General features: G+C 46.3%; 1 pseudogene; it reads left to right on the top strand.

The window, feature by feature from the left end:
- Positions 1-1,970: 1,970 nt before the first annotated feature.
- On the top strand, positions 1,971-25,341 carry LOC110522867 (annotated as a pseudogene).
- Positions 25,342-26,171: the final 830 nt, after the last annotated feature.

The raw sequence follows: 26,171 nt of genomic DNA, 5'->3' as shown, positions 1-26,171 counted from the left end.
AAGTCAGTTAAGAACAAATACGTATTTACAATGACTGCCTACCCCGGCCAATCCCGGATGATGCTGGGCCAATTGTGCACAGCCCTATGGGACTTCCAATCACGGCCGGTTGTAATACAGCCTAGATTCTTACCAAGGCGTCTGTAGTGATACCTCTAGCACGGAGATGCAGTGCCTTAGACTGCTGCGCCACTCGGGAGTCCTAACATACAGCAGCAACATACAGGCTGTAGATAGACATAAGTATCACCCTGCCTGCCAAGATCACCCCTGCCTTCTTGTGATGTACACTCAGTGGCCAGTCTATTAGGCACACCCATCTAGTACTGGGTCAGGCCCCCTGTAGCCATGAAGGGATGCACCTGGTCAGCAACAATGTTCTGATATGCTGTGGCATTCAAACGTTGATCAATTCTATAAAGGGACCTATCGTGTGCCAGGAAAACATTCTCCACACCATTACACCACAGCCACCAGCCTGTACCGTTAACACCGGGCAGGATGGGGCCATGGACTCATGCTGCTTATGCCAAATCCTGACTCTGCCATCAGCATGACGCAACAGGAACCAGGATTTGTCAGACCAGGCAATGTTTTTCCACTCCTCAAATGTTCAGTGTTGGTAATCGCGTGCCCCCTGGAGCCACTTCTTCTTGTTTTTAGCTGATCGGAGTTGAACCCGGTGTGGTCATCTGCTGCAAAAGCCCATCTATGACAAGGACCGACGAGTTGTGCGTTCCGAGATGCCGTTCTGCACGCTCCTGTTGTACTGTGCCGTTATTTGCCTCTTTGTGGCCCACCTGTTAGCTTGCACAATTCTTGCCATTCTTCTTCGACCTCGCTCATCAGCTAGCTGTTTTTGCCCACAGGACTGCCGCTGACTGGGTGTTTTTTGTTTGTCGCACCATTCTCGGTAAAACACGTGTGCGTAAAAAGCCAAGGTGTCCAACCATTTCTGAGATACTGGAACCGGCTCGCCTGGCACCAACGATCATACCATGCTCAAAGCCGCTTAGGTCACTGGTTTTGCCCATTCTAACGTTCAATTGAACAGCAATTGAATGCCTTGATGCCTGTCTGCCTGCTTTATATAGCAAGACACGAGCGAACCATTTTCGTGTACTAATAAACTGTCCACTGAGTGTATATCAGTATCCCATCTCTCTATACACACAAAGCAAGGTGGTATTATGACTAGGAGCCAAGCCTGAAGCTTCACACTTAGATGTAGGTTGCATCCCAAAATGGCATTTTATTCCCCATATAGTGTACTACCTTTGACCAGGGCTGAGCTTTGGTCAAAAGTAGTGCACTTTGTGGGGAATAGGGTGCCATTTAATTGGCACACAACATACTGTTGAGGCGATTTACGAGGATGACGTAGACATTGTCTATCCGCCTGGTGTGATAGTATATCGTGGTGCCCCATTTCTCTTGATGGTGTGTAAAGGTGTGTGAATTCATCACACACAATAGAGGATATCATCCAGGGTATGATACATGGCTGGTTGTTCACCGGTTGATGGTTGTTAGTTGTCAAAGATGATCTTATTTGAAACTGTATTGCTCCATTATCTTTTCTACATACTTTACATCTGGGTTTAGTCATTTAAGTTTACACTGCAAACTTTTATCACCCACATTTAAAAATAAAAATAAATTGTATATATAATTTTTGCAGTGGCGTACATGATTTAGCAGCAGTGGTGTGCTGAACACTTGAGGCAGCAACATACAGTATGTAGGTAGACATAAGTATCGCCCCCTGCTGGCTATTATTACAGCTTGCCATCCATGGCACTGTAATATCACTACACTAATATGAAAGGAAAATTAGATACATAGATAGATGTTGGTATTTTATTTCAGTACTTTAGTATTTGTTATTTTGCGTGACTATGCTTGTGTGTTATCATAAGATCAGACTGTAATAATATCTGCATAAGTCTCAAGGAATGTTTTTGTTACGCTTCTCTGTATCTCTGTCATTTGTGTGTCTGTGTGTGACAGCGATGGCATTGAGTCAGCTGGGCCTACTGTGGCTGGCTTTGTGCCGATGCCTGGTCCCTTTGTTGAGGTCTTCCTGTCAGCTGGCGGTCAGCTCCAGAGTCCCATTGCTGTTCCCAAATACATGTCATCGAGACAATCGTCCCCACTGCCGCCACCTGCGTTCTCCTGTATGCCACCAAGATGAGTAAAGGTGAGCGGAGAGCCGATTGCTTCTCAACTGCTTTGTACCTATTTGATTTGGTCTAGTGTTGCCCTCAAAAAACCCTCAAAGGCTCAGGAAATATAGGGGTAGGAATCAAGACTCCATCCATCCGTCTCTATTCTGCTTGTGTACTGAAGTGGTGGTCGGAACGTTCAAGAGCTTTTTTTTTGTCTTTTTGAGAAGGTTGAAGAAAACCCCACTTCACTGTGTTTTCTCATTTTGGTTTTATTTGTAATAACTCTGATTGACTAGACTACCAGCATGCAGGTCTCCTTCCTCTCCTCCATCCTCCTTATGTTCTTCCCCCTTTGAAGTCTCTCTTGTAGTGAAGGCCGCCGCTTTTATTTTTTCCCTCAGCGAAGGCAGCGAAGGGCCAGGCGGCCAAAGTGAACATTAACTCCTCGCTGGCGGAGGATATCATCATTCTGGAGGAAGTGAGTGAGGAGATGGCCGCCGTCCTCACCGTCCTGAAAGAGGACTTCAGCCGCAACCTGAGCATCAACACCTCTACAGGTACATAGGGGCCATAGACTAAGGTAGGGGCTCTCACTCTCGGTCACTCCCTGATTCAATGGAAAGGAGTAGCTGTTGAGTAGCTGGCCACTGCACTCAGTTCTGGGTGCTGAGATTACAGAGAGGATACTTTTCAGTTCTATTTCATTGTATGTGGATATCAGCCACCGATTGTTCAAAAAGGGATGCAGAGCCCCGCAGGCCTGAAGTTTGAGCTGTGTCCATCTTTGTAAGCATAACAAGTCCCCTGTTGGTTCTCATTTAATTATTGGTCAAAATATGAGGAAAAGTGCATCTCCATGTGTTTACTTTCTCCCTGAGGGGTGAGAGTGAACCCTGCCCTTTACCTTGACCCCTGTTGACCTTGACATCCAGGTCACAGCCTTTCCCCTCCCCTGTCCCCCCTCTCCCCTTGGGGCAGTTCAACCCTGAGAGGGCTAAAGGGGAGGGCCTGAAGGGGAGGAAGCTCATCCCCACCCCCCTCATCCCTCCCTATCTTCCTTACCTTCTCCCTCCATTCCCCCTCCTTACCCTCTCCCCTTCCTCTCACCTCTCCCTCTGCCACCCTGTGCCCATCTGTCCAGATGCACAGTAATCCATGGAAGCTGCAGGATTTAGAGCTGACAGGGAATCTTGACTGGAGATATGCTGGAATGGGGGAATCATGAGATCATTTTGTTCATGTGTATGCTTGATAATAGCCTCATCTGGGTCTCGTTATGTGTTGTGTTTGTTGTAAAGGGGAGAGGAAAGTCACCTTGGCTGAAGGAAGGCCTGTTGTAGAGGGCGGATTAATGTGGTGAACCGTCGTCTGGGTAGGACTGAATCGGTCATGGAATTAAAAATGACCATAATTGACTAGCCAAATGACCGGTCTCCGTAATAACCGTTAGAATAATATAAACATACAGTACCAGTCAAAAGTTTGGACATATATATTTCAGTTCAGTTTTTTTTGGTTAGTGAAATTAGCAAACATTTCTAAAAAACAGTTTTTGCTTTGTCATTATGGGGTATTGTGTGTAGATTGATGAGGGGGAAAAAAATGCAATCAATTTTAGAATATGGCTGTAACGTAACACAATGTGGAAGAGATGAAGGGGTCTGAATACTTTCACAATGCACTGTATATATGCAGTACCAGTCAAAAATTCCAGTCTTTTTCTTTATTTGTACTATTTTCTACATTGTATAATAGTAAAGACATCAAAACTATGAAATAACACATATGGAATCATGTAGTAACCAAAAGAGTGTTAAACAAATCAAAAATATATTTTAAAATTCTTCAACGTTGCCACCCTTTGCCTTGATTACAGCTCTGCACACTCTTGGCATTCTCTCAACCACCTTCATGAGGTCGTTTAAAAAAAAAAACTTTATTTAACTAGGCAAGTCAGTCATTGACGGCCTACCGGGGAAAAGTGGGTTAACTGCTTTGTTCAGGGGAAGTACGACAGATTTTTACCTTGTCAGCTCAGGGATTCGATCCAGCAATCTTTCAGTTACTGGCCCACCTCTCTAACCACTAGGCTACCTGCTGCCCCGGCAGTTTCAGTTACCTGACTGCATGTTCTGCCATAGAAATATAATGAATACAATAGGCATCCCCATTCAAGTCAATGATGGCATAATGGTTGGACTGGCGGCCATTACGAGTGTACCCATAGTCCCAGTTCGGTATGAAAGAGAACGCTGCGGTCCCGCCCACCTGTGGGGAAAACAACCCATGGTTACCTTGGGTACCTGGTTGGCTCACAGCGAAAACTTGATCATTTTCAGACACAATTTTCTTGTTGTCTGCTTGTTTTAGTCAACTTCAAAACTACGCTCCAGAAAAGTACACGTGTAAAGATGAATTTTCTACTTTTCTTTTTGTTTGTCCAGGCGAAACAGTGTGTGAATAGTTGGTAGCTCACTTCTAAATTCTCAAACTACCGTAAACTTAAATGAATGGCAGTCTCAAATAAGCCGCCTGTCTCTTTTAATAGCCAGGCATCGGCACACATTGCCAGATCTAAATTCATTGTTTTACAAGTGAACTTCATCGAGTACCATCGAGCTTGTGCAAGAAATGATGGATTTGTATTGTAATGTTTATACTGGTCACAATAAACAGTCTGGTAGTCTTTACAACATTGTATTGAGCAAAAGCTGTGCGCATTAAGGTAAATAGACGCCTGGCTCAAATAGAAGCCTGTCTCTAAAAAACAACGGTTGTGTTCCGCGATTGAAGCAAAATAAGCGCCCGGGGCAATTCATTTGAGTTTTACGGTAAATGCATAGCTACTGTAATTCCAACCCCCAAAAACGTCTTAGCTTTGTTTTACGCTAGCTAACAGCTACATGTTTGTTTTTGACTTAAATTGTAATTCTATTTTGGAGGCTCCACGTGGTGTCATGTCAAATATGAATGTTATTTCCAACAACCAATGAGCAAATCCGCCGTAAATCCAGCTGCATATTGAACGTTGAGATTTCTGAAAGGTCAGTCTCTTTGACAACGACAAGGAGCGGAATGTTAGCTAAAGAGACTGGTACTCAGACTAGTTCCATTCTATTCATCGTTTGATTTAACACTTTGATTATTTCAGCAAGGGGCAACAAAGTTTCATCACATTGTTAATAGTCCCTGTTATTGCAGCAACGGACTCAACCTCACAAATGCCCGAAAGTCCCGTCTTCAGTCAGCTGTTAGTTCTCAAAAAATACAACCGCACACACACACACACACACACACACACACACACACACACACACACACACGGGAGGTATTATAGCCTGCCACTCTGTCAGTTCCTCTGCTAGAAGAAGACTAACCTCTCTTTTCCATGGGAACGCTGGGCTACCGTCAGGTTATCCAGTCCTCGCTGGACAGCTCTGTGTATACTGGCTCAGATTAATACACTGTGAAAGGAAAGCCATTTATATAACAGATCGGGACCCCAGTCACCCAGAAATGGGTTTGCATAGGCTTCCATAGTTCAAAACGATTAGTTAATGTCATGTCATCCTCATGTTCCCAAGACGCCCTCCAGTCTAGGGCACCCACCCGCTAAACATCCCCAGTATAAAGTCACACAAGAACCAACTCAAAGTCTGCTTTCTGATAGGACTTTATCATGAGGAAGCCAGGGTCGTGTTCAGTACTAGGGAGAAAATGTTTTGAAACAGGGGGTTAGCTACTACCTGAATGTTTTCCTATGATAATACATGTTTGTATTCTGTTGCAAAATGTTTTTCTACGGTGTGCCCTACTGAACACGACCCAGTATTTATGCTGCAGTAGTTTATGTGTCGGGGGGCTAGGGTCAGTTTGTTATATCTGGAGTACTTCTCCTGTCTTATCCGGTGTCCTGTGTGAATTTAAGCAAGGTTTTGGCCTTTCTAGGGAGTTTTTTCTAGCCACCGTGCTTCTACACCTTCATTGCTTGCTGTTTGGGGTTTTAGGCTGGGTTTCTGTACAGCACTTTGAGATATCAGCTGATGTACGAAGGGCTATATAAATAAATTTGATTTGATATGTACGTTTAGTTTTTTGAGAAGCCTATATTGTTGACTACTTGTCTACCTTTCGCCATTGTGGGTCAGCTGCCTGTGCCCTGACCAGGAAGAGCCCATTTGGCTAATGGCTTCCCGGTCGATCCACATCCCTCCTCATGCCGTTTAGGAAATTCCTGTGTGCCCTCTGGAAGTGTAAGCAGATGTGCAGAGCAGGCAGCCAGGCACACGTCCATAGAGGCCCAGGTAGTCTCTCTCGTCCACCTGCCGGCTCTAGCAATTAGCCTGGGGAAGAGGCAAGGGCCCAGGTAGCACAGGCTGGCTCTTAGTTAGGCTGATACGGAGTATAAAATCAAGTTTATTTAAAGTACTGTATATTATCACACATTCCTATTACTTTCAGGTAATACGTACAGGCACTGAGTACTTGCCTTGGGTTGAAGTAAGGGCCCAGAGTCACAGACATGGCTTACAGGAAGTCTTTCCTACCAGACAACACCTCAGACCAGACTAGCTCTGTCGTGGCATGCACTCACTGTTCCCCTCTCCTTGCCCCAACCCGGGCTCGAACCAGGGACCCTCTGAACATGTCAATAACTGCCTCCCACGAAGCATTGTTACCTATCGTGCCACAAAAGCCACGGCTCTTGTGGAGCAAAGGAAACAACTACTTAAAGGTCTCAGTGTGAGTGACATAACGATTGAAGTGTAACGAGCGCGCACCTCTAACTAGCTAGCGATTTCACACCGGTTGCACTCAGTTACAGTTAAGGTTTGGTCGTTGGTGTTGAATGCGTCCAAATCTGTTAAGGACCTGTCTTTGCACCCGGAAATTAGAATGAAGCAAGCAATAGCTTGTATAAACATACTGTTACTTTCTAAAGCACAAGTATAGGTACCCAGAATGGCGGTAGTCCCTCTCCTACACAAAACAAGTGGTAGAATAATCTTGAACCCACCCACCATTGAGTTGGTGATGTAAGGCAGAGGACAGAGGGGGAGGAAACAGCGACGTCTGAGGTAAACCAGACGAGGAAAGTTGACTCATGTCGGAGAGTAGCTCTGGTTCTGCAGTCTGCAGTGTTAGGGGGTGAGAGAGAGAGGAGATGATGGTTAGGGGAGGGGGAAACCTTCTCAGAAACCTCCTTATGGGGGGGGTGTCTCAGAAACCTCCTGCACCCCATCAAAACCAAACCAAATCAAAGTTTATTGGTCACATCACCAGATTTGCAGATGATATCGCAGGTGCAGCAAAATGCTTGAGTTTCAAGCTCCAACAGTGCCTAGCAGTCCAACAGTGCCTAGCAGTCCAACAGTGCCTAGCAGTCCAAACAATGCCTAGCAGTCCAAACAATGCCTAGCAGTCCAAACAATGCCTAGCAGTCCAAACAATGCCTAGCAGTCCAAACAATGCCTAGCAGTAAAAAAACATATCCTGAAAATATCAGAACAAGCAATGTCAGAGACGGAATATAAATATATATACAGTTGAAGTCGGACAGTTTACATACACCTTAGCCAAATACATTTAAACTCAGTTTTAATAGAGAGAATTATTTAAGCTTTTATTTCTTTCATCACATTCCAAGTGGGTCAGAAGTTCTTATACACTCAATTAGTATTTGGTAGCATTTCCTTTAAATTGTTAAACTTGTGTCAAACATTTCAGGTAGCCTTCCACAAACTTCCCATAATAAGTTGGGTGAATTTTGGCCCATTCCTCCTGACAGAGCTGCTGTAACTGAGTCAGGTTCGTAGGCCTCCTTGCTCGCACACGCTTTTTCAGTTCTGCCCACAAATCTTTGATAGGATTGAGGTCAGGGCTTTGTGATGGCCACTCCAACACCTTGACTTTGTTGCCCTTAAGCCATTTTGCCACAACTTTGGAAGTATACTTGGGGTCATTGTCCATTGTCTGATGTCTTGAGATGTTGTTTCAATGTATCCACATAATTGTTCTTCCTCATGCCATTTTGTGAAGTGCACCAGTCCTTTCAGGTTATGTCGATATGGGACTCATTTTACTGTGGATATACATACTTTTCTTCCTGTTTCCTCCAGCACCTTCACAATGTCCTTTGCTGTTGTTCTGGGTTTGATTTGCGCTTTTCGCACCAAAGTACGTTCATCTCTAGGAGCCCTAATGCGTCTCCATCCTGAGGGGTATGACGGCTGCATGGTCCCATGGTGTTTATACTTGCGTACTTTTGTTTGTACAGATGAACGTGGTACCTTCAGGCATTTGGAAATTGTTCCCAGGGATGAACCAGACTTGTGGAAGTGTACCATTTGTTTTTTGAGGTCTTGGCTGATTTCTTTTGATTTTCCCATGATGTCAAGCAAAGAGGCACTGAGTTGGAAGGTAGGCCTTGAAATACAGCCACAGGTACACCTCCAATTGACTCAAATTATGTCAATTAGCCTATCAGAAGCTTTTAAAGACATGACATGACATTTTCTGTAATTTCCCAAACTGTTTAAAGACACAGTCAACTTAGTGTATGTGAACTTCTGACACACTGGAATTGTGATACAGTGAATTATAAGTGAAATAATCTGTCTGTAAACAATTGTTGGAAAAATTACTTTTGTCATGCACAAAGTAGATGTCCTAACCGAATTGCCAAAACTATAGTTTGTTAACAACAAATTTGTGGAGTGGTTGAAAAACAAGTTTTAATGACTCCAACCTAAGTGTATGTAAACTTCCGACTTCAACTGTACGTATAATGTATATAAATATTTTTTATTTATTTATTTCACCTTTATTTAACCAGGTAGGCAAGTTGAGAACAAGTTCTCATTTACAATTGCGATCTGGCCAAAGATAAAGCAAAGCAGTTCGACAGATACAACGACACAGAGTTACACATGGAGTAAAACAAACATACAGTCAATAATACAGTATAAACAAGTCTATATACGATGTGAGCAAATGAGGTGAGAAGGGAGGTAAAGGCAAAAAAAGGCCATGGTGGCAAAGTAAATACAATATAGCAAGTAAAACAATGGAATGGTAGATTTGCAATGGAAGAATGTGCAAAGTAGAAATAAAAATAATGGGGTGCAAAGGAGCAAAATAAATAAATAAATTAAATAGAGTAGGGAAAGAGGTAGTTGTTTGGACTAAATTATAGGTGGGCTATGTACAGGTGCAGTAATCTGTGAGCTGCTCTGACAGTTGGTGCTTAAAGCTAGTGAGGGAGAAAAGTGTTTCCAGTTCCAGAGATTTTTGTAGTTCGTTCCAGTCATTGGCAGCAGAGAACTGGAAGGAGAGGCGGCCAAAGAAATAATTGGTTTTGGGGGTGACTAGAGAGATATACCTGCTGGAGCGTGTGATACAGGTGGGAGATGCTATGGTGACCAGCGAGCTGAGATAAGGGGGACTTTACCTAGCAGGGTCTTGTAGATGACATGGAGCCAGTGGGTTTGGCGACCCCCATAGAGACTGCCAGAGGTCCGGACAGCAGACCCTCCGATTTGACACACTGAACTCTATCAGAGAAGTAGTTGGTGAACCAGGCGAGGCAATCATTTGAGAAACCAAGGCTGTCGAGTCTGCCGATGAGGATGTGGTGATTGACAGAGTCGAAAGCCTTGGCCAGATCAATGAATACGGCTGCACAGTAATGTTTCTTATCGATGGCGGTTAAGATATCGTTTAGGACCTTGAGCGTGGCTGAGGTGCACCCATGACCAGCTCTGAAACCAGATTGCATAGCAGAGAAGGTATGGTGAGATTCGAAATGGTCGGTAATCTGTTTGTTGACTTGGCTTTCGAAGACCTTAGAAAGGCATGGTAGGATAGATATAGGTCTGTAGCAGTTTGGGTCAAGAGTGTCCCCCCCTTTGAAGAGGGGGATGACCGCAGCTGCTTTCCAATCTTTGGGAATCTCAGACGACACGAGAGGTTGAACAGGCTAGTATTAGGGGTGGGAACAATTTCGGCAAATAATTTTAGAAAGAAAGGGTCCAGATTGTCTAGCCCGGCTGATTTGTAGGGGTCCAGATTTTGCAGCTCTTTCAGAACATCAGCTGAACGGATTTGGGAGAAGGAGAAATGGGGAAGGCTTGGGCGAGTTGCTGTTGGGGGTGCATTGCTGTTGACCGGGGTAGGAGTAGCCAGGTGGAAAGCATGGCCAGCCGTAGAAAAATGCTTATTGAAATTCTCAATTATGGTGGATTTATCAGTGGTGACAGTGTTTCCTATCTCCAGTGCAGTGTGCAGCTGGGAGGAGGTGTTCTTATTCTCCATGGACTTTACAGTGTCCCAGAACTTTTTTGAGTTTGTGTTGCAGGAAGCAAATTTCTGCTTGAAAAAGCTAGCCTTGGCTTTTCTAACTGCCTGTGTATAATGGTTTCTAGCTTCCCTGAACAGCTGCATATCACGGGGGCTGTTCGATGCTAGTGCAGAACGCCATAGGATGTTTTTGTGTTGGTTAAGGGCAGTCAGGTCTGGGGAGAACCAAGGGCTATATCTGTTCCTGGTTCTAAATTTCTTGAATGGGGCATGTTTATTTAAGATGGTTAGGAAGGCATTTAAAAAAAATATCCAGGCATCCTCTACTGACGGGATGAGATCAATATCCTTCCAGGATACCCCGGCCAGGTCGATTAGAAAGGCCTGCTCGCTGAAGTGTTTCAGGGAGCGTTTTACAGTGATGAGTGTAGGTCGTTTGACCGCTGACCCATTACGGATGCAGGCAATGAGGCAGTGATCGCTGAGATCTTGGTTGAAGACAGCAGAGGTGTATTTAGAGGGCAAATTGGTTAGGATGATATCTATGAGGGTGCCCGTGTTTAAGGCTTTGGGGAGGTACCTGGTAGGTTCATTGATAATTTGTGTGAGATTGAGGGCATCAAGTTTAGATTGTAGGATGGCTGGGGTGTTGAGCATGTTCCAGTTTAGGTCACCTAGCAGCACGAGCTCTGAAGATAGATGGTGGGCAATCAGTTCACATATGGTGTCCAGAGCACAGCTGGGGGCAGAGGGTGGTCTATAGCAGGCGGCAACGGTGAGAGACTTGTTTTTAGAGAGGTGGATTTTTAAAAGTAGAAGTTCAAATTGTTTGGGTACAGACCTGGATAGTAAGACAGAACTCTGCAGGCTATCTTTGCAGTAGATTGCAACACCGTCCCCTTTGGCAGTTCTATCTTGTCTGAAAATGTTGTAGTTTGGAATTAAAATGTCAGAATTTTTGGTGGTCTTCCTAAGCCAGGATTCAGACACAGCTAGAACATCCGGGTTGGCAGAGTGTGCTAAAGCAGTAAATAGAACAAACTTAGGGAGGAGGCTTCTAATGTTAACATGCAAGAAACCAAGGCTATTACGGTTACAGAAGTCGTCAAAAGCGAGCGCCTGGGGAATAGGAGTGGAGCTAGGCACTGCAGGGCCTGGATTCACCTCTACATCGCCAGAGGAACATAGGAGGAGTAGAATAAGGGTGTGGCTAAAAGCAATAAGAATTGGTCGTCTAGAACGTCTGGAACAGAGAGTAAAAGGAGGTTTCTGGGGGCGATAAAATAGCATCAAGGTATAATGTACAGACAAAGGTATGGTAGGATGTGAATACAATGGAGGTAAACCTAGGTATTGAGTGATGAAGAGAGAGGTATTGTCTCTAGAAACATCATTGAAACCAGGAGATGTCATTGCATGTGTGGGTGGTGGAACTAATAGGTTGGATAAGGTATAGTGAGCAGGACTAGAGGCTCTACAGTGAAATAAGCCAATAAACACTAACCAGAACAGCAATAGACAAGGCATATTGACATTAAGGAGAGGCATGCTTAGTCGAGTGATCAAAAGGGTCCGGTGAGTGGAGAGGTTGGTTGGGGGTCACGGCGATTTAGACAGCTAGCCAGGCCATCGGTAGCAAGCTAGCATAGGATGGAGGTCTGTTATTAGCCACCTCTTGCGTTCCATCAGTAGATTAGTGGGGTTCCGTGTGGTAGAGGGGATTAATCCAAATCACACAACAACAACAAAAATAAAAACAATAGATATAGTTATAGAGGCCCAAGAAGAAAACATAATAATAATAAAAAATAAATAAATAAATTGTCCGATTGTCTATTCAGATAGCAGCCGATAAGACAGCTAACGGTTAGCAGGCCGCAGATGGGCGTTCAGGTGACGTCGCGACGGAGGAGCCAGCCGCATAACTCCTTCGGGTAAATAACATCGGCAGTCCAGTTGTGAAGGTCCGGTGGGGCTCCGCGTAGGCAGTAAAACGGGTCCGGATAGGTGACTGCAGCCCGGGAGTGATTGATGGAACTCAGGAGTATATTGACGGAGCTGGCTAGCTCCGGAATAATTGATGTTTGCTCCGGAATCGACGAAAGCCGATAGTCACACGGATAGCAGCTAGTTAGCTGTGAGATCCAGGTATGAATGTCCAGAGTTAGCGGTTGAAATCCAGGGACATGGAGAGAAAAATTGGTCCGGTATGTTCCGTTCCGAGCCGCGCTGCGCCGTACAAAACTGGCGATAGATTTTCGAGCTAAAGGATAGCTGATGACCACAAACTTCTGATTAGCTTCTGGATTAGCTTCTGGGCTAGCTTCTGGCTAGCTGCTGGCTAGCTTCTTGGAGTTTCTGGATAGCTTCTTGGAGGATTACAGATTTGAGATAAATAATACTTTTTGTATAAATATAAATTGGGTGAGGCGGGTTGCAGGAGAGTGTTTTGAAGACGAGTTGATGGAAAATGTAAAAAATGTATGTGGAAAAAAAGTTGTGTGTATATATATATATATATAAATAAATATATATATAAACGGGACACGACAAGACGAGGACAAAAGACGTCTGAACTGCTATGCCATCTTGGAAGTAGTAAATATATATACATATAACGTACGGACAGTATATGAATACAAAATAGGAGTACTGCAGTAGTTATATAGGATGAGCCATGTGTAGAATAGAGTATATACAGTGAGTGTACAAAATATTAGGATTACTTTCCTAATATTAAGTTCCACCCCCTTTTGCCCTCAGAACTGCCTCAATTTGTCGTAGCATGGACTCTTCAAGGCGTCGAAAGCGTTCCACAGGGACGCTGGCCCATGTTGACTCCAATGCTTCCCACAGTTGCGTCAAGTTTGCTGGATGTCCTTTGGGTGGTGGACAATTCTTGATACACACGGGGAACTGTTGAGCGTGAAAAACCCAGCAGCGTTGCTGTTCTTGTCACACTCACACCGGTGCGCCTGGCACCGACTACCATGCCCTGTTTAAAGGCACTGAATGGGCACTGTCTTGCCCATTCACCCTCTGAATGGCACACATACACAATCCACGTCTCAATTGTCTCAAGGCTTACAAATCCTTCTTTAATCTGACTCCTCCCCTTCATCTACACTGATTGAAGTGGATTTAACAAGTGACATCAACAAGGGATCACAGCCTTCACCTGGATTCACCTGATCAGTCTACGTCATGGAAAGAGCAGGTGTTCCTAATGTTTTGTGCACTCAGTGTACTTATAAAGTGGGTGAAACTGTTACGGTGCGTGAATGAGGACCCAAAAGCGAATTAACTTAAACAGAGCTTCTTTAATTACCAAACATAGGTAGGCTCAGACGGACCGGCAGATTCCGACAGGACAAGACAAGGTTACAGCAAACATGACGACAGTCTGGTTCAGGCATGAAACACAACAAACAAGAATCCGACAAGGACAGGAACAAAAACAGAGAGAGATATAGGGGACTAATCAGAGGGAAAAAGGGAACAGGTGGGAAAAGGGGTGACGAGGTGGTTAGGAGGAGACAAGGCACAGCTGGGGGAAAGAGGGGGAGAAAAGGTAACCTAACAACGACCAGCAGAGGGAGACAGGGTGAAGGGAAAGGACAGAAACACACAACATGACAATACATGACAGTACCCCCCCACTCACCGAGCGCCTCCTGGCGCACTCGAGGAGGAAACCTGGCGGCAACGGAGGAAATCCTCGATCAGCGCACGGTCCAGCACGTCCCGAGAGGGAACCCAACTCCTCTCCTCAGGACCGTACCCCTCCCAATCTACGAGGTACTGGTGACCACGGCCCCGAGGACGCATGTCCAAAATTCTACGGACCCTGTAGATGGGTGCGCCCTCGACAAGGATGGGGGGGGGGGGGGGGAAGACGAGCGGGGGCGCGAAGGACGGGCTTGATGCAGGAGACATGGAAGACCGGGTGGACGCGACGAAGGTATCGCGGAAGAAGAAGTCGAACTGCGACAGGATTAATGACCCGAGAAATACGGAACGGACCAATGAACCGCGGGGTCAACTTGCGAGAAGCCGTCTTAAGGGGAAGGTTCTGAGTGGAGAGCCAAACTCTCTGACCGCGACAATATCTAGGACTCTTAGTTCTACGCTTATTAGCAGCCCTCACAGTCTGCGTCCTATAACGGCAAAGTGCAGACCTGACCCTCTTCCAGGTGCGCTCGCAACGTTGGACAAAAGCCTGAGCGGAGGGGACGCTGGACTCGGCGAACTGAGATGAGAACAGCGGAGGCTGGTACCCGAGGCTACTCTGAAAAGGAGATAGCCCGGTCGCAGACGAAGGAAGCGAGTTGTGGGCGTATTCTGCCCAGGGGAGCTGTTCTGACCAAGACGCAGGGTTGCGAAAAGAAAGACTGCGTAAGATGCGACCAATAGTCTGATTGGCCCGTTCTGCTTGACCGTTAGACTGGGGGTGAAAGCCGGAAGAGAGACTGACGGAAGCCCCAATCAAACGGCAAAACTCCCTCCAAAATTGAGACGTGAATTGCGGACCTCTGTCCGAAACGACGTCTGACGGAAGGCCATGAATTCTGAAAACATTCTCGATGATGATTTGTGCCGTCTCTTTAGCAGAAGGAAGCTTAGCAAGGGGAATGAAATGAGCCGCCTTAGAGAACCTATCGACAACCGTAAGAATAACAGTCTTCCCCGCTGACGAAGGCAGTCCGGTGACAAAATCTAAGGCGATGTGAGACCACGGTCGAGAGGGAATAGGAAGCGGCCTGAGACGGCCGGCAGGAGGAGAGTTACCGGACTTAGTCTGCGCGCAGACCGAACAAGCAGCCACGAAACGACGCGTGTCATGCTCCCGGGTGGGCCACCAAAAACGCTGGCGAATGGAAGCAAGCGTACCCCGAACGCCAGGGTGGCCGGCTAACTTGGCAGAGTGAGCCCACTGAAGAACGGCCAGACGAGTAGGAACGGGAACGAAAAGAAGGTTCCTAGGACAAGCGCGCGGCGACGGAGTGTGAGTGAGCGCTTGTTTTACCTGCCTCTCAATTCCCCAGACAGTCAACCCGACAACACGCCCCTCAGGGAGAATCCCCTCGGGGTCAGTGGAGGCTACTGAAGAACTGAAGAGACGAGACAAAGCATCAGGCTTGGTGTTCTTAGAGCCCGGACGATAAGAAATCACGAACTCGAAACGAGCGAAAAACAGCGCCCAACGCGCCTGACGCGCATTAAGTCGTTTGGCAGAACGGATGTACTCAAGGTTCCTATGGTCAGTCCAAACGACAAAAGGGACGGTCGCCCCCTCCAACCACTGTCGCCATTCGCCTAGGGCTAACCGGATGGCGAGCAGTTCGCGGTTACCCACATCATAGTTACGTTCCGACGGCGACAGGCGATGAGAAAAATACGCGCATGGGTGGACCTTGTCGTCAGAGAGGGAGCGCTGAGAAAGAATGGCTCCCACGCCCACCTCTGACGCGTCAACCTCGACAACGAACTGTCTAGAGACGTCAGGTGTAACAAGGATAGGAGCGGATGTAAAACGATTCTTGAGGAGATCAAAAGCTCCCTGGGCGGAAACGGACCACTTAAAGCACGTCTTGACAGAAGTAAGGGCTGTGAGAGGAGCTGCCACCTGACCGAAATTACGGATGAAACGACGATAGAAGTTCGCAAAGCCGAGAAAGCGCTGCAGCTCGACGCGTGACTTAGGGACGGGCCAATCAATGACAGCTTGGACCTTAGCGGGATCCATCTTAATGCCTTCAGCGGAAATAACAGAACCGAGAAATGTGACGGAGGAGGCATGAAAAGTGCACTTCTCAGCCTTCACAAAAAGACAATTCTCTAAAAGGCGCTGGAGGACACGTCGAACGTGCTGAACATGAATCTGGAGTGACGGTGAAAAAATCAGGATATCGTCAAGGTAAACGAAAACAAAGATGTTCAGCATGTCTCTCAGGACATCATTGACTAATGCCTGAAAGACAGCTGGAGCGTTAGCGAGGCCGAAAGGAAGAACCCGGTATTCAAAGTGCCCTAACGGAGTGTTAAACGCCGTCTTCCACTCGTCCCCCTCCCTGATGCGCACGAGATGGTAAGCGTTACGAAGGTCCAACTTAGTGAAAAACCTGGCTCCCTGCAGGATCTCGAAGGCTGAAGACATAAGAGGAAGCGGATAACGATTCTTCACTGTTATGTCATTCAGCCCTCGATAATCTATGCAGGGGCGCAGAGACCCGTCCTTCTTCTTGACAAAAAAAAACCCCGCTCCGGCGGGAGAGGAGGAGGGGACTATGGTACCGGCGTCAAGAGCTACAGACAAATAATCTTCGAGAGCCTTACGTTCGGGAGCCGACAGAGAGTATAGTCTACCCCGGGGGGGGGTGGTTCCCGGAAGGAGATCAATACTACAATCATACGACCGGTGTGGAGGAAGAGAGGTGGCCCTGGACCGACTGAACACCGTGCGCAGATCGTGATATTCCTCCGGCACCCCTGTCAAATCACCAGGCTCCTCCTGTGAAGAAGAGACAGAGGAAACAGGAGGGATAGCAGACATTAAACATTTCACATGACAAGAGACGTTCCAGGAGAGGATAGAATTACTAGACCAATTAATGGAAGGATTATGACAAACTAGCCAGGGATGGCCCAAAACAACAGGTGTAAAAGGTGAACGAAAAATTAAAAAAGAAATGGTTTCACTATGATTACCAGAAACAGTGAGGGTTAAAGGTAGCGTCTCACGCTGAATCCTGGGGAGAGGACTACCATCTAGGGCGAACAAGGCCGTGGGCTCCTTTAACTGTCTGAGAGGAATGTCATGTTCCCGAGCCCAGGTCTCGTCCATAAAACAGCCCTCCGCCCCAGAGTCTATTAAGGCACTGCAGGAAGCTGACGAACCGGTCCAGCGTAGATGGACCGACAAGGTAGTGCAGGATCTTGAAGGAGAGACAGGAGTAGTAGCGCTCACCAGTAGCCCTCCGCTTACTGACGAGCTCTGGCCTTTTACTGGACATGAAGTGACAAAATGACCAGCGGAACCGCAATAGAGACAGAGGCGGTTGGTGATTCTCCGTTCCCTCTCCTTAGTCGAGATGCGGATACCTCCCAGCTGCATGGGCTCAGCACCCGAGCCGGCAGAGGAAGATGGTAGTGATGCGGAGAGGGGGGCGACGGAGAGCGCGAGCTCCTTTCCACGAGCTCGGTGACGAAGATCAACCCGTCGCTCAATGCGAATAGCGAGTTCAATCAAGGAATCCATGCTGGAAGGAACCTCCCGGGAGAGAATCTCATCCTTTACCTCTGCGCGGAGACCCTCCAGAAGACGAGCGAGCAAGGCCGGCTCGTTCCAGCCACTGGAGACAGCAAGAGTGCGAAACTCAATAGAGTAGTCTGTTATGGATCGATTGCCTTGACATAAACAGATCAAAAAAACAAAAAACAAAAACAGATCGATCAAAAACCCGTATCATCTCCTCCTTAAAGTCCTGATACTGGTTAGTACACTCAGCCCTTGCCTCCCAGATTGCCGTGCCCCACTCACGAGCCCGTCCAATAAGGAGAGATATGACGTAGGCGACACGAGCAGTGCTCCTGGAGTAAGTGTTGGGCTGGAGAGAAAACACAATATCACACTGGGTGAGGAACGAGCGGCATTCAGTGGGCTCCCCAGAGTAACACGGCGGGTTATTGATTCTGGGCTCCGGAGATTCGAAAGCCCTGGAAGTGGCCGGTGGATCGAGGCGGAGATGGTGAACCTGTTCTGTGAGGTTGGAGACTTGGGTGGCCAGGGTCTCAACGGCATGTCGAGCAGCAGACACTTCCTGCTCGTGTCTGCCTAGCATCGCTCCCTGGATCCCGACGGCTGAGTGGAGAGGATCCGAAGTCGCTGGGTCCATTCTTGGTCGGATTCTTCTGTTACGGTGCGTGAATGAGGACCCAAAAGCGAATTAACTTAAACAGAGCTTCTTTAATTACCAAACATAGGTAGGCTCAGACGGACCGGCAGATTCCGACAGGACAAGACAAGGTTACAGCAAACATGACGACAGTCTGGTTCAGGCATGAAACACAACAAACAAGAATCCGACAAGGACAGGAACAAAAACAGAGAGAGATATAGGGGACTAATCAGAGGGAAAAAGGGAACAGGTGGGAAAAGGGGTGACGAGGTGGTTAGGAGGAGACAAGGCACAGCTGGGGGAAAGAGGGGGAGAAAAGGTAACCTAACAACGACCAGCAGAGGGAGACAGGGTGAAGGGAAAGGACAGAAACACACAACATGACAATACATGACAGAAACGGTATATAAACATTATTAAAGTGACCAGTGTTCAATGACTGTACATAAGGTAGCAGTGTCTAAGGTTCAGGGTAGAGTACCGGGTGGTAGCTGGCTAGCAACAGTGACTAAAGTTCAGGGCAGGGTATTGGGTGAAGATAGAAGCTGTTTCTCAGTTCCTCACGCCAACCATAAGCCTCAGCTTACACTCTGCCAATTGAATTGTGGGGAGGTTGGTTTGGATCGTGTACTCAATGCTGTTTTTGGTGATGAGGGTTTAGGCGGGCCTAGATAATGGTTAAGTTGTTTTGGTCATATGCTTGGGCATGTCTTGTGTTACATGCTGGTGACATCCAATTTCCCCTCTGGGAAATCAATTACGTTTCATTGAAGTATATTCGACTCGTGTTTTATTCTGGTCCTTTGTTTTTCAGGAGCTCTGGATCATATCGTGGTGCACACGACAGATGGCAAATTCCCTCTGAACCAGTTGGGTCAGATGTCCATGAAACCCCCTCAGCTCATCGTGGTCAACATGACCGGCTTCCCACACACTGCTGGCTGGGTGGGTTAGGGTTCTCCTCTGTATGAACCACACTGGGCTGACGGCAACGCACTGTGAAATGAACGCGTCTCTCTCTCTCTCTCTCTCTCTCTCTCTCTCTCGCGCTCTCTCTCTCGTTCCCTCTCTGTCTCTCTTTCTCTCTTTCTCTTTCTCCATCTGAAACCTGAGTCGGGCGCTCTCTCTCCAGCCTCGTGTTCAGCCGTAGTGATCGATGGTTCTGGGAAGCCCTTTGATCTCGAGCGATTGAAACAAAGGCCAATATTTTGTGGTCAGCTGTCATCAGCAGGAAGTGACCGTGCTGTACCCTCTGTGAAGGAGGAGGACTAACTTCTCCAAGTGATGCTCTCTCACACACACACACACACACACACACACACCTCTCTATTTCCCTGTCTTCATTCTTCTCTTTTCCTTTCCCTGTGTTGTTTCTTTCTCTCTTTTTCTCTCTCTCTCTCCCCCTTCTCTTTTCTCCCTCCTTCATCCTATGTTGTTATGAATGAGGGTTGTCCCTGTCTGATGCTGGGATCCGTTTTAAAGGGAGATTGTTTATTTTTAGCACAGTTCTGCTTCACCTTGAGGAGCTCAGCCTGGAACTCAGCAGCACTCAGCTACAATAGGTGTACAACAGAGGAGGCTGCTGAGGGGAGAACGGCTCATAATAATGGCTGGAATGGAGTGAATGGAATGGTGTCAAAAACATGGTTTTCCTGCGTTTTTTTTCTTCGCCCATTCCATCCGTTGTACTCCACTCCAGCCATTATTATGAGCCTTCCTCCCCTCAGCAGCCTCCACTCTTGTACAATGTTCCCGGAGGGATCACACCTTTCAGATGTGCCTCATGATGTGTGCTTCATTTGGAAACACACACAGATAAGCATATTGCGCACATATTGCGCGTACATGACAACACACGCTACCATATATCATTGAATCAGTTCAATAGAGGTAATTCACCTGTAAGAGGAGAGGCTCAGAGACATTATGTTGCACATGTATCACCATATCTGAGCGAGAAAGTTCAGACAGAAACTACAAACGATATATATTCAAATGGGCCGGGAAAAAAACCCACTGGTACCATCACACATGTACAAACGTTACTGCTGCAACATGACAATTCCTTCAGACCAAATGTTAAAAGGGTGCAAATGTGTGATGTGAGAGCAGGGGTATCAATTTCTTATTTTCTTTTTTTTCTCCCATTTCTGGTCTAAACCACTGGGGAAAGAATTGGCAGCAAGATTAAAGGATTTATTTGTGTGTATTATTTCACAAGGCCTATTGCCTTGCATGTTAAATTCATTTTCTTTTCTTTTTTTAAACAGCCTCTGCTAATCTCTGGTTCCTGTTTTTAACTCCAGAATGATAGATCCAGCCCATACCTATGTTTGATTGCTCTCAGCATTGAATTCATCATTATTTCCCCACAGCTCCAGCAGTTACGGAAATCTGGGGGGAATGCTGTGCTCTGTTCTGGGTAGCTCCGTAAACACCAGGTTAGGTTCTGGTTAATATGTTCAAAAATAAGTGGGATAACGCTGAGGTTTCTGATTAAAACACAGCCACAGCCGAAAGGAACGAACAGAGCTAAAACACCTTGTTAATGATGTGGAGGATACCACACACACACACACACACACACACACACACACACACACACACACACACACACACACACACACACACACACACACACACACACACACACAAGACATACACACACAAGACATAGACACACAGCCTTTTTCCTCCCCTTCCCTTCTTCCCCAAAAGTCTTTTCCAAGTGGACTTTTGGGGGGGGGGGGGGGGGGGGGGGTGTTTGCAGTAACACTGTACTGGACCTTGTAGTAATGAATGACTGGAAAACAATGGCCTCTCGTTAGGAACGTGGGTAATGGATGTGAATAATTATAATCCTATTTGCTTTGGGTGCTGTACAGTCACCTCTGTGTTGGCTTAGCAGGGCTGTTAGACTGTTAGGTAATGGGAGGTTAGGGGGCTGCCGGTGTGCGGGTGTGAGGGGATGGAAGGGGATTTCTATCTGGTGCTGGGATCTATCTGGTAATGTTGTGATGGGCAGTGGTATAAAGTACGAAGTAAAAAATACTTTAAAGTACTACTTACGTCGTTTTTGGGCGTATCTGTACTTTACTTGACTATTTATATTTTTGACAACTTTTACTTTTACTTGACTGCATTCCTAAAGAAAAGAATATACGTTTTACTCCATTCAATTAACCTGACACCCAAAAGTGCTTGTTACATTTTGAATGCTTAGCAGGACAGGAGAATTGTCCAATTCACACACTTTAAAAGAGAACATCCCGAGTCATCCCTACTGCCTCTGTCTGATCTGGCGGACTCACTAAACACAAATGCTTTGTTTGTAAATTACGTCTGTTTTGAAGAGTGCCCTCTGGTATGATCAATAAAAGGAATTTGAAATGATTTATACTTTTACTTTGATACTTAAGTATATTTTAGCAATGACATTTACTTTTGTACTTTTACTCAAGTAGTATTTCACTGGGTGACTTTCACTTTTACTACTCAAGTAGTATTTTACTGGGTGACTTTCACTTTTACTTGAGTCACTTAAGTATGACAATTGTGTATTGTTTCCACCACTGGTGATGGGTACCTGACGGTTGAACAATAGTGTGTTCAGTCTTAGCATGTTGTCCCCACACGGCCTGTTTTTAATAAGTGTCTGAACAGGCTCCATATCATAGAATTAAATAGAACACATACTGGAGTCTCCACAGGCCTCAGTCTGTCCCGTCTCTGCCTCTCTCTCTCAGGCACCTCTCCCACAACTAGCAGACACAGACAAATCACATATCCAGATTACAGCATTTTCTTTAATTGCCTTTTGGAGTCCAACCACCATTAGAGTTCTAATATGTTACACAGACATATCCTCTAGTCTAATGCATTGTGGGTATATGGCCAAGCCAGGACTCCCGCAGTTATTCACAAACACGCACGCACACACACACACACACACACACACACACACACACACACACACCTCCGCCCTGCCCCGTCCCACTCCTCCCATCCCGTAGAGGTTACCAGAGGTCATCGCCCTGCACTGCAACCCCTCAGCCAGTTCCCAGAGGACTGTGTTCTGACAGCGCCCCGCGGCACTTCCACACTGCATGTGCTTCTCCTGCCACGGCCAGGGCTGAACCCCCCCCCCCCCCCCCCCCACACACACACACACATACACACACACTCCAGAGCTGCTCTGTGGGGAGATGCTACACAGTTCACCCAGCTCGCCATGTATCAAAGCCAACCTGACCAGGGACAGCCAAGGTCTGCTTCCTGGTGCTCCTATGGGCAGGAGAGAGGCCAGGGCAGTCTAAGGGTGGGGGCCTGGGGTGGATTGGTAGGGGCGGGGTGGGTGTCTTAAGGGTGGGTGCATTATATTGAATTAGATTAGATTTATTGTTGCCCAAGAAATACATATTTTTTTCACAGGCTCATACATTGGATAGGGGCTGGGACTGGTGAATGGATAGGGGCTGGGACCTGGCTGGGTGGTTGGGTGTCTGTCTGCAGGTAGTGTAGCTCCAGCCCCAGTCCAAGCCCCAGCTGGAAGTTATTAGGTCTAGGTCTAATGTGTGTTTGATGTGTCCTCAGGCCATGGCTGCTGCCACCCGCGCCCTGCATGAGAGCAGCATGAAACTCAACCCTGAGGTGGACGGAACCATCATCCGGGTGCTTATTCCCAAGTAAGTCAGCCAGTCCTGAGCTCTCTCTCTCTCTCTCTCTCTCTCTCTCTCTCTCTCTCTCTGACATGGGAAACATATGTTTACATTTCCAAAGCAAGTGAAATAGATAATAAACATAAGTGAAATAAACAGTCAAAAATATTTTGACAGTAAACATTACACTCACAAAATAATTTTAAAATGTCATATTGTGTGCAAATAGTTCAAGTACAAAAGGGAAAATAAATAAACATAAATATGGGTTGTATTTACAGTCGTGTTTGGCCTTCACTGGTTGCCTTTTTCTTGTGGCAACAGGTCACAAATATTGTTGCTGTGATGGCACACTGTGGTATTTCACCCAATAGATATGGCAGTTTATCAAAATTGGGTTTGTTTTCAAATTCTTTGTGAGTCTGTGTAATTTGATGGAAATATGTGTCTCTAATATGGTCATACATTTGGCAGGAGGTTAGGAAGTGCAGCATTTTGTGGGCAGTGTGCACATAGCCTTTCTTTTGAGAGTCAGGTCCGCCTAAGGCTATGCTCACTGAGTCTGTACATAGTAACCTTTTATTTATCTAGGCAAGCCAGTTAAGAACAAATTCTTATTTTTAATGACGGCCTAGGAACAGTGTGTTAACTGCCTTGTTCAGGGGCAGAACAAAATATTTTTACCTTGTCAGCTCTGGGATTGGATCTAGCAACCTTTCGGTTACTGATCCAACGCTCTAACCACTAGGCAAGGCCTTCCTTAAGTTTGGGTCAGTCACAGTGTTCAGCTATTCTGCCACTGTGCACTCTCTGTTTAGGGCCGAATAGCATTCTAGTTTGCTGTTATTTTGTAAATTCTTTCCAATGTGTCAAGTAATTATCTTTTGTTTTCTCATGATTTGGTTGGGTCTAATTGTGTTGCTGTCCTCTTTCCTCTCGCTCTCTCGCTCTGTCACTCTCTCCTCTCACTCTTGCTCTGTCACTCCCCTCTCACTCTCTTCATCTCTCTCTATTCTCTTACTCCCCTCTCTCTCTCTCTCTCTCCCACTCTCTCTCTTCACCCTCTCCCTTCTCTCTCACTCTCTTTATCTCTCTCTATTCTCTTACTCCCCTCTCTCTCTCTCTCTCTCTCCCTTCTCTCTCACTCTCATTATTCACCATCTTTCCTCACTTTCCTAATTCTTCCATTCACCCCCCCCCCCCCCCCCCCCCCCCCCCCCCCCCCCGTCTCATTTTAAAATGTGTTTCTGACATATTCGTTTAACTCATTCGCACCGACTGTGGCAGTTAGAAAACACCAACTTTGGTCAAAAGTCCTCTGTCCAGCTCAGCTCCCTGCCAAATCCAATAACTTGCCTCTGTCCCAAATGGCACCCTATTCCCTACGGGCCCTGGTCAAAAGCAGTGCACTATATAGCGAATAGGGTGCCATTTTGGGACGTAGCCACCTTTGACGTGCTGCCGTCACTCGCTAAACCACAAAATATGTGTGATTATTAAGTAAGCGGAGCCCCGGCAACAGCAGGTGCTTGTCTGGCAGGGCTGGATAGTGGGACTGACGGACGCCTTCTTCCTCTTCAATCAGTGTCAGCACGCAACCCACATTTGCATTTCCAAAGAGAGCGAGCGGCTTGATTTGGCCCAGACTCAGTAATTACGCATTATTGTTTGCAGTAAATAGACTCCACTTTTGGATTGTTTGCAAATAGTCCCAGGCAAAAATGCCAATTAAGGAAAATAAACTGTTATCACCCGGCAGCAAAGCAAACCAAAAACAAAGTTGTTGACTGCACTGCGACCTTGAAAACTATTTTTCAAGTGGCACAGAAAGCCAGGTATTAGTTTATTGGAATTAAATGGCATTTAATGGAGATAGAGGGGGAAAATACGCATAACTCATTGCAGGCATTTTAAACAATGTGTGTGTGTTGCCCCTGCGTGCTTGAGCACCCTTGTGTGTGTATGTGCGTACATAGGCACGTTTGTCCATCCGTCCCTACAGGGTGACGCGTGAGTACACGAGAGCCGGGCAGTTCACTATCAAGTCCAAGGAGTCTCTGAGGAGGGTGTGACCGTGTCAGAGGACACCATCCAATTGGTGGAGAAACAAGTACTGAGACTGGGATACGTGTCCAGTCAGAGGGCAGAAATACAATCAGCAGCTACAAATGTTCAGATGAATCCTTTCTATAATTTCACAGTGCTTGTATAATAATACCAATAGTCTTAGTTGTCTAGTAAGTGTTCTCTCTCCTCTTCTCCACTCTTTCAGGTCGGGCAAAATGGCAAACAGCTTTTGCAGCGGGTATAGACATGCAGCTGGCCGCCAAAACCAAAGGTGACATTACTAAAATTACCACAACCCTATTTTTGATACAATCATGTTTGCAATGGTTCCTTCTGCAAATATGACTGAACACGATAATGAACACAATACTGAACACGATAATGAACACAATACCGAACACGATAATGAACACAATACCAAACACGATAATGAACACAATACTGAACACGATAATGAACACGATACTGAACACGATAATGAACACAATACCGAACACGATAATGAACACAATACTAAACACGATAATGAACACAATACTGAACACGATAATGAACACAATACTGAACACGATAATGAACACGACACTGAACACGATAATGAACACGATACTGAACACGATACTGAACACGATACTGAACACGATACCGAATCCTCAACAAAAACAAAAGTGTTTGTTTAACGATGGAGAATTGCGGGAGAGCACACACTGTACTGTACTGTACTGTAGGTTCGGTTGGCGCTAGCTCTGGGGTTGTTTGTGTGTTCCACTCATGCGTAAACAGAAGTTGGCATGGCACGACAGTGGCTGCTGGGTTTCTCTGTCGCTCTCGTCTTAAAACAAACACAGAGGGGAGAAATGGACTTTTAATGGCATCTGGGAGCCTCCTAATCAAACTGAGGCCACAGAGAGCTGTGTTTATGTAAAAAGCGCCACACTCACTGTAAACTGTGTGAATTTCCTGGCCTGAGACACCGAGACAGTCTCCCAGAGGACAGGAAGAATAGAGATATTAACGTGGTGCCAACAGCCAACATTTGTTTCAGATTCAGCGTTAAAGGGGTAGTTCATGTAAAATACATG

The sequence above is a fragment of the Oncorhynchus mykiss genome, chromosome 5, assembly GCF_013265735.2.
Source record: "Oncorhynchus mykiss isolate Arlee chromosome 5, USDA_OmykA_1.1, whole genome shotgun sequence".
NCBI classification, from domain to species: Eukaryota; Metazoa; Chordata; class Actinopteri; order Salmoniformes; family Salmonidae; genus Oncorhynchus; species Oncorhynchus mykiss.
The sequence above is the reverse complement of the archived record's forward strand: the minus strand, read 5'-3'. Positions and strand labels throughout refer to the sequence as shown.